The following is a 15037-nucleotide window of genomic DNA, read 5'->3' on the forward strand; positions in this document are numbered from 1 at the left end:
TGCCCAATGTACTCCCCATTTGCTTTATGGACTCTTTTCTACAAACTTACGATATGGGGCTCCAGCTGCTCCACCCTCAAATTTACATAATCCCTAAGTGCCTCTTACTGTTAGAGTAAAAGAAGTTGACTCTAGCTACCAACATTGCTTTTCCTTACTAGACACTCTCTTGAAATTTTGAAATTCATAAACTTTGTTCTATACTCTTTTATCACCATGCATGAGTCGCCCACATATAGATATTGTTCAATCAATTTCAGTCCATTCAGGTCCAGTTTGGTCCATTTCGTTCCTATTCGGTTCATGTGGTCCATTTGGTCCAGTTCGTCCCATTCAATCCATTTCAGTCTAGTTTGGTCTTTTTGGTCCATTCCAAACCGAAAAGTTTGAAAATCAATTTCATATTTTATATTTTTATTTTACGCACACACATGTAATATTCAATAATTAGAGGGGGAATTTGAATCATGGACACCTTTGTTGAAAACACAAAGAGATATGGTTTCTTGAATGATGAACTAATTCAAATCATATTAGAGAAATTCTTCCTGAAAAATTTGCATCATTACACCAATTCCATTATCTTTTCCATTTTTATTGAAAATAAAAATTGGCTTGGATTATTCATCATAACTTTTTGTAATTTTTTTTTATTGTGCTTGTAAGGGCACAATTTGGGTCCCTAGCCTAAGTTGTAAATGAATTCAGGTCTAAAAAGCCCAATACAATGAATTTGTAGAGAGTGGGTTGGAAAATTGGGTTTTAATGAATTAGACAACAAGCAAAGTAGATTCAGATGACAAGAAAATGCCGATAGAATAGTTTAATCTAAAGAAAACTGTCCTTAGCACAGTCCGAGGAGATTAGTTCTTATATATTTCTCTCAAGTTTGATTACAAGTTCAGTTCTTGATTGCTACATTGTTTTTTCTTTCTGTTTCCCGATCCCCTTTCCTTAGAGGTCTCTTACATTATATATCTCCCTTTGAATGATCTTGGCCCTCCACTTGTTGATCGTCCAAGCCACTACTTGAATGCTTGTCCCATCGGACACCCTTATAGGTCCTTTGTGAGTTAGGGCAACCAAGGTAGCACTGTTCAGGGGTTTTCTCCACATAAATGTGGCTAGAGAGTTAGCTGCAGAGTATTCAATACGGTGATAACAGCTTTTTCTTAGATATTCCTTGACTCCCATTTGTCCTGTACGTTAGCAGTACACATCCTTATTAATAGAACTTCTTGGAACGCCATTCTAGATGACAGAACATACTTTTTGACTCCTTCTTCGTTTAGCTGAGGAGACACTCCTACTCAGCCTACCTTTCCCAGCCTTGATAGTCATAGCTTGCTTGTGAGGTTCAAAGTCTTACTTCTTCTTCACTATTGATCTATTCTCGGACCATTGTGTCTCCTCGGACAAGGTCCAAGGCCCAATATATATATTTGGGCCTGCGTCCCCACAATGCTCTAAAGAGAACTTAAAATTACATGGTAAGATGAGCCTTGTCACGCGATAACATATCATGTTTTCTTTTATAAGGAGAATTAGTGTTCAAATCTCTCGTCCTCCATAGTTGTACCTTTTGAATTATCATAAAAAATGTTACATAGGGAGATCAATTTAATTTTTTTTAATAGGATCACATCAATTAATCCTCAAAATCATTTATAAAATGAGACATCTTAAGTTCCTCAGATGTCCTTATTTTGTCACAAACCCATTTTATAACTTTTAACTTTTAGTATTTTACCGTGTAATCCTTCTATGAATGTTTGATGTAAATTGATTGTCCCAATATTGACTATTTATTGTATAATAACCTACTTCTATTGGTGATTTCCGATTTGGTTAAGACATCTAATTCTAGGTAAGATTTAGAGAGTATAGGAGTTTGTTTAAAATTTTGATGAATGGTATCCACAAAGTGATCTTTTGTATATTTCTAAGGGAAAAATTTAGATACGCACTGTTCATTAAGTTCCCATCTTAAAATTCAATCATGTAGCTGTACTTAGTTAAAAATATATTTTCATCATATGAGAAAAAAGTCACATAGTTGAATTTTAAGAGGAGAATTTAAGGAATAGTATTTAAGTACTGTACCTAAGTTTTGTTTTATTTCTAAATATATGTAATTTGTAACATTTATGCTAGTAAATGGTGATGGAATAGTTTTGAGGTAGAATTTTTATTTTTATTTTTAAAAAGATAGAGCAAATATATATTTTTTTAAAGAAAATTTATTTCATAACAAGAGGTGGGGGAGGGGGTTTTTAAATATCAGCATTAAATCACAAACTTTTTAGAGTAATAAAATCTCTCGTCTTTGAATAAATTAAGAAAATAATAAAATAATAAAACAGAAAATCGTGACGTGTGACTGTGAGTGAATGTAGAGTGTAAATTGAATGACACAGTAAGGCAGAGAAGAAGGCTTAAAAATAAAAATAAAAAGAGTGGAAAGTGAAAAAAAAATTCCTTTATTTTTCTTTTCAACATTTGGGAATAACTTATTTAGCTAAAATTGAAAATTTTTTACCGAAACTACTATAGATAAAACTAAAAGTTAACTGAAATATTACAATGAAACATATGAATAGTACTAAAAAGTATAATAAAACCTATAAATAATAACAAAAATAAGCTACATAGTAAAGGAAGCTGCCCAATATAAGCTTATCCCAAACGCAACCTAAAAAGAAATTAACCATCTGATGCTCTTGTTGACCTAACCCGACCCATCACCTAGTAATTCAATGAGTAGAGTACAAGTTTGACCCATTTTTCTTGGAGTCTAAATCTAGACCCATATACATAATTGTTTCTTTGGGTTCAAAAGCGGATTAATGGATCTGGGTCCAATTTTGTAAGAGGGGAAAAAAATTTTTGCTGCCAAGTCCCACCTCATTAAAGAACTTGTTGAGAGGTGAATTTTTTTATTTATTTATTTTTTATTTTTTATTTTTTACAATTGGATTAGGGAAAGAGTATTTACAGTGTGGATTTTAAATTTTAATTGGTCTCTACAAATACAATATCTAGTAAGTTCAAAGCATTCTATTGGGCCAAGTCTTAAAAATTCTAGGCATTGAGAGACTGCAAGTGATTTTATGCACAAATTATGCTTTTGATTTACAGTTCAACTGTTTGATAAAATACCTCTTCCGAATATGAATGATAAATGTTTAATATGTGTGCGCTTTTGTGCATGTGTTTTGTCAACGTTTCTTTGTCATCTTTTTGTTCCTTATCCTTGAGATCTATGTGAACAGATTTATTTTAGATGTTCCTAAATTGAACACTCAAAACTATTCAAACAGCCTTATGATGCTCAAATTTTAATTCCAAAACCCTTATAAAATGATCCTCAAGCTGGTCTACATTCCACCTAAATGAAACAATGGGACCTGAAGTTCTAAACTTGGAATGGTGTCCTTTTGATCAACCAACATACCATTTAAAATTTCCAGAAAAAAAGAAAGAAGCCCTTTCACACTGTGGTGTAACTCACAAAAACACTTAAATCTTGTTACATCAGATTGAGTTAAACTTTGCTCACTAGTAGTAGAGTTTGGATGCTTAAACATTTTGTGTAGTCTAAAATTTAAGAGTCTGATAATGTGCTACTTCATATACCATTACCTTGATTGACATAACTCTTACGTGTATGCGCATGCCATAAACAAGAAATGCTGATGGTGTGCATGTACAAGTTCTTCTCTAACATGTAGTTCAGAGTTTAGTGACAAATATTTTTCAGCTGGTGTGACCCCTAAATTTGGTTTTTGTAGCATGTTTTCACACACTAGCATGGTTTCTGTTGCAAAGTTACATAACGAGCTCAATCATAAAAGACGAAAGATTTTATGTTTTCTACACTTTGTAGGTTCTAAGACTTTAGGAACTAAATGTATTAGAAGTTCAATTTGTAATATGTTGGCAAACCATGATCAAAACATAGAGTCTAGGTTTAGGCTTGCTCAAAGTGTGTTTATGTGTAAAATTGGAATCGAGTGATTGCAAAATTTATTGGATTAAATCTGCAAGGCTTGATCAATCAAAAATTAGACTCGATCGATCGAACCATGTGCAGATTTATTTTTTTGCAGAATTTCCAGTTCGGCCCAAGCCCGGTTTGACATGTAGGGTTTTATGTTTTACTCTAAGTATAAAAGGAAAAACCCTAGTTACATTTTAGAGCTCATTGATGTGTTGTGTGTTGAATCTTTTGTGAGATCTAGAGGTGTTTACCTTCATGCACACTTAGGGTTATCAAGATCAAGATTCATGTCAAAAACTTGGTGATCGCTTTAGTTGCTGCATAAAGAACTTAAAGAAGACCTGAAACCTTTGAGTGGAGTCTCAAAGTCACAAGTAGGAGAACTTGTGGTTGCAGTGGATTAAAGAAAGAAGTAGTCCATAGACTTGAAGCTGTCATGTGGTTGTGGTAGTAAGTTTTCTACTCTAGGTAGTAATAGGATGTTAGTGGTCTAAGTTCTATTGTAAAAACTTCAATTATTTTATAGTGGATCTATTTTACCTTGAGGATAGTTAAGTTAAATCCTCCCCTGGTTTTTTACTAGTTTGGTTTTCGTGGGTTATCATATTGTGTGTTCTTTATATTTCCACATTATTTACATGATATGATTTTGTTGTGTTAACCTAGATCTGAATAATTTATCTAAGTAATCACTTGGCTAAATAACTAGGTTAATTAACTTATGTTAAAGGATCTAAAAACGCACACTTTTAATCTCCATCAATCTTTTTTTTTTTTTTTTTTGATGATTATTGATTGATATTTTTTTTTTGTAGCTGCAAGTGTTGTGTTTTCAATGGAATACTCTTTATATGTATCACTTTTGGATTGAATATAATTTTGATTCATCCAGTAAAATATATTTTGAGTGAATATAATTTTGATTCATCCAATAAAAAATATTTCAAGGTTTTATTACTTATGTTTGTATGAAGGTGTTAGAAGGGACTGCTGTAAGTAGATATTCAGGTAGGCCTGCCTCAACATTCATAAAACAGCTCTGCGTTATATGGTTTGGTCAGGTTGGTCACTCTGAAACTTGGTTTTGATTTGTAACATATTGTGAATACAAATCTGAGTCCAATGTCTTTATTCAAAAGTTCTCATTTTCATGAGTGAATAGACACGGAACTCAGAATACTAAGCTTAATTAAGTATTGCAGGAATATATGTTTTGGTTGCTTTCTTCTGCTTCGAGTAAGTCAATGACAACATGATCATTGCCATATTTTTTTCTTCTCCTTGACATATATGTGATCTAATCTGTTTTAGACGTTCCTAAATTCAACACTCAAACTATTCAAACAGCCTTAACATCTCAAATTTTTATCTTGCAACCCTTTATAAAAAGATCCTCAAACCGGTCTACGTGACCAATTTCTACCATAGTGCTAAATCTTGGAGAACTAATGCATCATGATTCATGAGCTCTTCTTTTAAAGCTAGGGCAGATTGATGAACAACTAAGCAAGTTTTTCTTTATAAAAGAAATAAGCTGGTGTTGATTCAATTTTCATTTGAAAGGGCAATTAAATAGTTCCTTATTAATGAAGGACAATGTTATTGTTTCCCATAAAGAAAAAATTGAATCTATTTTCTCCTTCATGAGAACTTATATAAATCATTTTGCTTTTTTAATTAAACCTATACTTGGACTCTCGGAGTGGTGTCCTGTTGATTCACTAATATGTCTTTCAAACCTTCCAGCAAAAAAGATCCTTTCACGCTCTGATGGAATTCACAAAACACTTAAATCTTGGGACATAAGATTGATTCTCAACTTAGTTCATAGTAGTAGAGTTTGGATGCTTTAACATTCTGTATACTCTTATATTCAAGAGACTGATGTGCAACTTCTTATACCAACATTCTTGATTGACATAACTAATATCTTTTAATGCTTCATTGCATTTTTAGGATATCCAAAACTCTTGATCAGTAGTAGAGTTTGGATGCTTTTACATTCTATGTACTCTGATATTTAAGAGACTGATTATGTTCTACTTCGTATACCAACATTCTTGATTGACATAACTCCTTTTTTTAATGCTTCATTGCATTTTTAGGATATCCAAAACTTTTGATCCAAATTTTGAACTATTAAATCCTTTGCTGACTTTTAACACCATTGCAAGGATTGTAATCTCCCTCTCTCTGGTTTAGGTTTCCACATAGATTTATATTTCTCAAGCCAATGAATTCTAACTTAATGATGATACTACATTTAGTTTTAAATAACAGAATATGATTGAAAATGTAGACATTTTTAAGTGATGCTATTCTAATTTCATGGTAAAATATATTAATAAAATGACAAATAAAATATGCATGAATGAATTGATTGCAACTTCCCCATTTGTCATTGTAACGCATAAGTTTTGGCCACCATTTGATAAATTTTGCGTTACATTCTTAATGATGGATAGCTAGCATAGGCTGAGAGCCAGTGATTGACAACCAACTGGACTCAGGCACGCGTTTATCTCTATGACTAGCGTTACAGACATGTCTTAGGCAGGTGTTATCACCTAAGTCTGTTGGTTACATGCAGCTTGCAGGGCTGTTTTGAACTGATGATTGACACCGTAGACCGGATTCAGTCACGTGTTATCTCTATGTTTACATTATAGAAATGTCTTTGGCATGTGTCATCACCTATTCCTGTCAGTTACATTATGCTTCCAGGGTCACCTCTATATGAAGTCAATTTGTTTTTGAATCTCTTTATAAATTCATCCATTGCAACTCAATCCTGCAAATTTAGTTTCCTCTTCATTTTATCAAAACTATTTTTCTTCCAGTACTCCTAGAAGTAGAAGCTCTCAATAGGAATACAATTATGGTGAAAGATATCAGCTTGATTGATTAAGATGGAATGCTGTCCTCATCAGAGTGCCAAAAACAGAGAATTTATGGCTTTCTCGGTAATTCATAGACACCAAAGCTATACAATAGGACCTCTATTTGATAAGCTTTCCTTTTCCTAAAGAATCTTCATTTTCACTATTAATTGACAAATCAAGTTGCCTTTGAATTTTCATTATAAACATCATTATATACTTAATTTCCTTGTTAAGTGTTGGGTTACACTTATGAGTGAAGTCTCACATTGAATAAAGATGAAAAGAATGAGTGGTTAATGACGGTTGGAAAATAAACTTTGATGGTGCGATGTTTAATGAATCTAATGAAGCGGGGATTGGGGTGGTTGTGTGAAATTCCGTTGGCGAGGTTATGGCTGCTCTGGCAGAAAAGATTAAAAAACCTCTGTCTGTGGAAGTTTTAGAGCTGCTGGCTGCTAGAAGGGCTGCTCTCTTTTCAGAAGACCTGGGCCTTGATAAGGTGACTTTTGAAGGAGATTCGGAGCAGGTAATGAAGGCCCTTCAATGGGGTGGCTAGGACTTCGCTCCAGGTGGCCATCTTATCCGTGATTTTCTCTGCATTGTAAACACCTTTGTGAGTAGTTCGGTCTCTCATGTCTGCAGGCAGGGCAACTCCATTGCTCATGCTCTGGCTCAGAGAGCTAGACTGTGTTTTCCTATTTCAGTTTGGTTGGATTCCTATCCAACAGACATTTCCCATTTTGTATTAGCTGATTCTTCAGCCTTGTTCTATTAATATTATCGGGTTTTCCTTCTCAAAAAAAAAAAAAGTTGCCTTTGAATTTTCATTATAAACATCATTATATACTTAATTTCCTTGTTAAGTGTTGGGTTACACTTATGAGTGAAGTCTCACATTGAATAAAGATAAAAAGAATGAGTGGTTAATATAATATAATTGAGCACATATCCATTGGACTTAGGCCTTTTGGGTTAAAGAGTGGCTTTATATGTTATATTAATTATTTAAGTTGCCATGCCTATTGTTTGGATCTCTAGTTAATTTCGTGTGCGCGCAAAAGTATTCTGTTTGAAACTTAAATGCATGCAAGATTTAATTTTTTTTGTTTGGCAGTGGTGGCTTAATTTTGATTTGTAGGTACGCATAATGCAAAATTAAGTAGAGATGCAAGTTTACACGTTAGGAAGAGTAATTGCACAATGGCCAAGATCTTGACCCCATGTTTATTTGATGGCAATATTCACTCATTTCAACTTATGGGCTTAATCGAAAAGCTGTGCATTTTTCTATTGTTAATTCTCACCTTAATGGGATGGTTCCTAATATATCTGCTTAAAGATCTAATATTAGGCTAACAATACAAGGAAAATGGTATTGTTGTCATTTCTCTCCTGTAGCTCTCTCTCTGGCACAAGTGAAGATGGTTGTACCTCTTTTAATTTCTATAAATGATAAGTTTATGCAATTTAATTCTAATCACATTATTTCTTTATATTTCAAACTTCAAGCCCATGCTTCTAAAAGGGGCCAACCATATTCCTCCTTTAGCACTAAACCTGAAACTATAATATAAGGTCTCTGTGTAATTACATCAGAGAATCACCACCTACTTTTGATTAATGATACACTTCTGGTTTTGCTTGTTGGTCTTTCGCTAAGCATGATTTATAAATAACTTCCCATAATCCTATCACTTGTTTCCTTAAATATGTGCATATGCATGCATTCACACTCTATATTGTGGACTAATTCATGATTATATATACAGCACTCTATTTTTTTTTTTTTTAAATGTTAACAAAGAGAAGTGCTTTTGCAGGATGTACTAATGGAGATAGGGCTGTAAAAGAACCAAGCTATTCATGAACAACTCGAACTTGGCTCGATAAAAAGCTTGTTCATGTTCGTTTGTTTACAAATAAGCCAAGCTTGAGCCTTGGTTTTAGGTTTGTTTGATAAACAAGCCGAGCTCAAGCAAAAAAAATTGTTCGTGAACAAGCTTGTAAACAATAAGGCTCGATACAAAACATGCCAAGCTTAGGCTTGTTTATAGCTTGATATATGTTTACTAAATAAATTCATTATTATGACATTACACATATGTTTTGGAATATTAATTTATAACTTGTTTATTCATATATGTTTTGGAATATTAATTTATTTAGATTTGTGAAGATTATAATTGCATGAATGACAAATGTGGATGTAAAAATTGTTTTTTGAACAATTACTTAAGCTATAGACAATGAATGATGATGGATGGATTTAATTATGTAAAGTTGTAATTTAGACAATTTCTAATCACGAGTGTTAGAAGCATGATAAAATGAATATATTATTTTATATATATATATATATATATATATATATTGTTTACTTGATTTTTGGTAATATAAGCATTTGATGATGCAAATTTTTTTGGATCCAAAGCTAAAAAGCTTGACTTGAGCTCGAGTTTAAGCTTGATATTAAGCTTAAGCTTGGCTTGACTAATTAATCAAGTTAAGCCAAACCGAGCTCAAGCTTTTTGGTACTCTCATAAGCTCGAGTTCAAACATTGTTTTTAGGCTTGTCTTAAGCTCAAGCTAAGTTTGAGTATTTGATTTTTATTGACGAGCCAAGCTCAAACACACACTACTCAACAAAACTTGGCTCATTTATAGCCCTAAATGGAGAGCATCTTTGATCCTTAGGTGGTTCAAACCAATAAGCCAATCACCATTGAAACACAAATTTCATCAATTGCAGCCTGTCTTATTTTACTCACATTCCTAACATTACGAACCTCTTTTACTCACATTCCAAACATTATACAAACCAAAATTTAAAACCTTTATATCACAAATTTTTTACCTTACAAAAAATTAATAAAAAAGAAGATGTTTAGTTTTAATAAATTAAAACGAAGAAGTTATGTTACTAAATTAAAATTAAATAAGCACAAGTCTGCCACACTTGATCCACAGAGGCTCAAAGTCTCTCTCTCACACACACTCCCACCTTCACTAGTATTCTCACACTGATTCCCACCATCGAGAGCTATCCTCTTCCCCCATTTGTCCACTCTTAACCCTTCCCTCCTATCACTTTTTCTTGCTACCACCCTCTTGCTGATGTGTTTCCATGCCTGACCTATATATGCTACGTAGCAACATTCCATCACCCACAACATTATAGTAATTTAGACATTTATTTATTAGGTTGTTAAAATTAACATCAATCGAATTTGTTGTTACGCCAATTTATAAGTATTTTTTTGAAAAATTTGCAACACATAATTAACATTTTCCCTCATTTATTTGGCTGAAAATAAACGCATGATGCAACCAACACAACTATACGTCTCAACCATCACAATCTCTCCTTGGTTTGTCTTGACAATTGGGAGATCTTCTTCACTCCCATTTACAACATTTGGGGAACATTTACCAGCCTGAGGCAATCAAACATTGATAATCCAGAAAATGGATAGTCTTGCAAGGCCAAACATCGTGGCACTCTGCTGCTTGAACCACTGGTATCATCTTTTCACCCGAATAGATACAACAACCATTAACCTCCTTATTATAGAAAACAGGATAAGCACCAAAAATCCAAACAATCAAGTTGGTAATTTTCTGTATTAGGCATGAATTTTGTACAAGTCTATAACAGAGTAGAATCTAAATAAAAGGTAAGTATAGTTATTGTGGGTTCAATACTCCCAAGTAGAGAAACCATGTTTTCTCATTCAACAACTATTAAATCGCACCATAAATGTACATGTTAGTCAAACAATTACCAACTAATGTTACAAGTAAAAACCAAGGAGTTTTGTAGTCTTTTTTTTTTTTTGTAAACATTCTCCTACATAAGTTTTATGATAACATAGCATACCAAGAATTAAAAGTTCAGATTTGTTTAATTAATTTTATTTCAACCATAAGCTGAGTTTGAGCACATCACCAAATAAGATCATATGTTCAGATTTAGTTTATTTTCTTGTAGAATAAACTTGAGTTTATTTACGAGTTCTCAATTAACTTATTATTTCCTTATATATATAATAAAACAATGACTAAAATGTTTTTCTCCTGAACAAATCTATTTACTCGAGCAAAAAACAAGCTCTAAAAAAAGGCTACTTAACTAAATAACATGCTAAAGTGACTTTTCAATTATATAATTCTGGAAAAGTTTTTATTTAGCTAAAGAGGCCCATGAAATCATGTTGAACTATATCCATGACTCATGAACTTTGTAGACCAAAGACCTTTGCGATAGGAAGAGAACATACAATATAATATTTTGTGGGTTTTTAATGGTGAATGGCATTTCGAAATGGTGGTGGTTATGAGAGGAGAACATAGAAGCGCTAAATTTACCACAATTATGGACAAATGTTTGAAGAGCAAGCTAACTATTGTAGTTTTATTCTATCATCCATATAGAAATATAAATGAATAAAATACGAAGAATCTCTCAAACGCCTAATTTGAATAATTTATTTTTGACAATATATAGAGAAACATAAAATATTATGTTGACCCACATTATTTTAACGTAGTACATCAGTACATGTTGGCCAGAGAATCAATTAGGAGGACAAATCGGGGCAACCCAGTCACAAACACACTGACTAGGAATTCCAGGTGGAGGGAAAACAGTACAATCTCCTATTCCTTTATGTCGTTTAGTGCATTCGGTGCCGCATTTGAGCCTAGTCTTGCAAGGCCAAGCAGTACGACACTCTGCTGCTTCGACCGTGGGTATAACTTTCTCACCTGAACAAACACAACAGCCACTAATTAATCGCTATATAATACAAAATTAGCCCAAAAAAACTATGCGTAAATAATATGAAATAGTCCATTTATAATAACAATAAAATAATCCTCAAAATCACTTGAATATTTTGTCTGTGTGGCTTTTTTTTTTAATAATAAATAATTTAAATTATGAATATCTCCTTGAAAATATATAAAGGTGCTGGTTGAGATACAAGGTTTTTGATGGATATTTACAGTTTCTCAAGCGTGAATTTTCGTACAAGTCAATTGCAAAGAATTTTTTTTTTTTTTTGGTAGTCCATGATTCTTATTTCTTTAGAATGGAAAAAAAATTTTAAATCAAGGGCACGTAAAGTAATCTGATAAGTGGGTTCGAAACTTCAAATTGAGAAACCATGTTTTCTGATTCGACAACTATTAAATCGCACCATAAATCGACTAGTTATTACTCAAATATTTACACACTTATATTACGAATGAAAACCAAAAAAATTTCTAGCTTTTTTTCTTAAACATCCACTTGCAAAAATTATTGTGCTATCATACATAATCGAGAATCAAACACAGAATATCAAGTGAGATTCAAAAAGAAAAAACCATTTTAACTTAAGGTACAAATATTCCTATTGTAACTATATAATAAGGACATTAGCCAATAACAATCTAGTGTTTTTTTTTTTTGTACGGCAAATGAAAGAGGAGGAATAAGAATCCAAATTCTCCTTAAAGAGATAGGAATAAAAAAAAAAATATTGATATGATTACCGCAGTTGATCACAAGGAAGACAAGAAAGAAGCAAAGGATAGAAAGTTTGGCCATCTTTGATATATGGCACCAATGTGTTGCCTGTTCTCTTTTTAAAGGGGAATTTGTTTACATGCCTACTTTATTTTAATTAGTGTTGGATGAATAATGGTAAAGGTATATTTTATTTAAAAAAATAAATTCGTTTTGATTAGGATTAGTTAGATAAGTATGGATTAGGATTATTTTTATTGATAGATTAGATGAAGTTAGAATTTATCTTGATTTACTTTTTATGTCTGTCTTGTATAAATTCAAATGATGACAATAAATAATAGGCAGCCATGCTTCAATTTTATATTTAGACCCCCAAATAAATTATCAAATAGATCGTTTATTTACAAATACAATCATAATAAATGTTTATGAATAATTATCATGATTCTTATTTAATATTTCATAAATCAAAAATAAAAGACAAACAAGAATTTATTTTAAGTTAAAACCCCAAATAAATTATCAAATATATAGTTTAATATACAAATACAATCATTATAAATATGTATTAATAACTATCAAGTTTTATATTTAATATTTCAAATAAAAATAAAAGATAGCTATAATTACGAAGTTATTGTGCCCAAAATAAGTATCTTTTACAAAACATTGTGTGATATTTAAAACCATTACAAAAAAAAAAAAAATTAATTTTTTTATTGGGGAACTGATCTTATATATTGTCACGTCAATTTCTATTGTTTTGTAGAAAATTGATACTTGTTTTATTTATTTTTTTGGTGATGCTATATGTTCAAAAAAAGAAGTTAAAAGCCTCTCATAAATTAAACATTTTTAAGACTTGAATGGCAGAGTTTCTTGCAAGAACAAAACATATAATATCCGCCACCTAAGTACTCTAATGAAATTAATTAGAACTGGTGGAGAGATGTATGTTTGTATGTTGATCTCACTGTTAATAAAAATTCTTATGCACAAATGAGCAATTTCCTCCTTTATTTAGGCAACCAAAAAGTATGCTAGAAAAAATTATCAACACTTAATCTCAAAAACTCGTCCAACAACGTAGAGCATTCGTATTAGTTCGTGCAAAATTTTATGTCCATTTTAGCATAAATTAAGAACCACATTTTTCCCTATTTTACATACTCACTTTATGTCTACACAACATTTTATTAAAATATCAAATTTTCTTGATGATTTTAATTGTTCTCTTTCTTTTTATACAACAATCACTATTCACTCTCTTTCTTCTTCCTCGAGATACATAATGAAATAATACAAAACAAAATGCAAAATGAATAGTGCCATATAAATTTAAAGCGTTACTATAGTAACATTGTATTTTTACACATATTTGCATGACTTGATGTGGGTAATTCTTGGTTCGGTTGGCTAAAATGTTTTTCTATTTTACAGATGTTGACACTTGTAAACTTATGGACCTAAAAAGCAAATCATGTAAAACACCTAGCAAAGAGAAGAAAGTAAAAAAAATATGATTGAAGCAAAATACAGGAAGTTTTACCATCTTTGGTATATGACCACAATGTTGTGCTTTATTCTCCTTTCATAGGAGATTTGTTTTTTGGGAATAAGTTTCTTTCCTACCAAGATTTGAACTTAATGTATGGAATTAAAAAGCAAATTAAGTAAAACATCTAAAAAAAGAGATATTAGTAAGAAATCAAGAAATAAGCAAAAGACAGGAAGTTTTGCTATCTTTGACACATGACTACAATGTGGTGCTCTATTCTCCTTTTATAGGGGATTTTTTATAGTAAGTTTCTTTTCTACCAAGATTGGAAATTAATGTATTGATTTAAAAAGTAAATCAAGTAAGACATCTAAAAAAGAGATATTAGTAAGAGAGAAATGTTTTGCTGCATACTAGTTTGAAAGAAGCAAAAGACAAGAAGTTTTGCGATCTTTGATACATGAGCACAATGTAGTGCTCTTTGCTCCTTCTATGGGGATTTTACAAATCATTGTTTGACATTTAAAATTACTACAAAAAAATAATTAAGAAATTTCTTTAATATTTTTTATTGTGGAACTGATCTTATATATTTTCACGTCAATTTCTATTGGTTTGTAGAAAATTGATACTTGTTTTATTTGTTTTTTGTTTTTTTTAGTGATGCTATATGTTAAAAAAAAATGTCAAAAGTCTCTCATAAATTAAACATCATTGAGACTTGAATGGTAGAGTTTCTTGCAAGAACAAAACACATAATATCCACCGCCTAAATACTCTAATGAAATTAATCAGAACGGGAGGAGAGATGAATGCTTGTATGTTGATCTCAAAAAACCACATGTTAATAAAAATTCTTATGCACAAATGAGAAATTTCCTCCTATATTTAGACAACCAAAAAGTATGCTACAAAAAATTATCAACACTAAATCTCAAAAGCATGCTCAACAGCGCAGCCCTTTTTATAACATTCATGTTAGTTCGTGCAAAATTTTATGTCTATTTTAACATAAGAATTAAGAACCTCATTTGTTTTCTATTTTATATATTCACTTTTCTAATCATCCCACATCAATTTTATTTATTTTACACAACATTTTATTAAAATATCAAATTTTCTTGATATTTTTAATTGTTTCACTT

Source organism: Quercus robur, chromosome 11 (assembly GCF_932294415.1).
Source record: "Quercus robur chromosome 11, dhQueRobu3.1, whole genome shotgun sequence".
In the NCBI taxonomy this organism is placed as follows: domain Eukaryota; kingdom Viridiplantae; phylum Streptophyta; class Magnoliopsida; order Fagales; family Fagaceae; genus Quercus; species Quercus robur.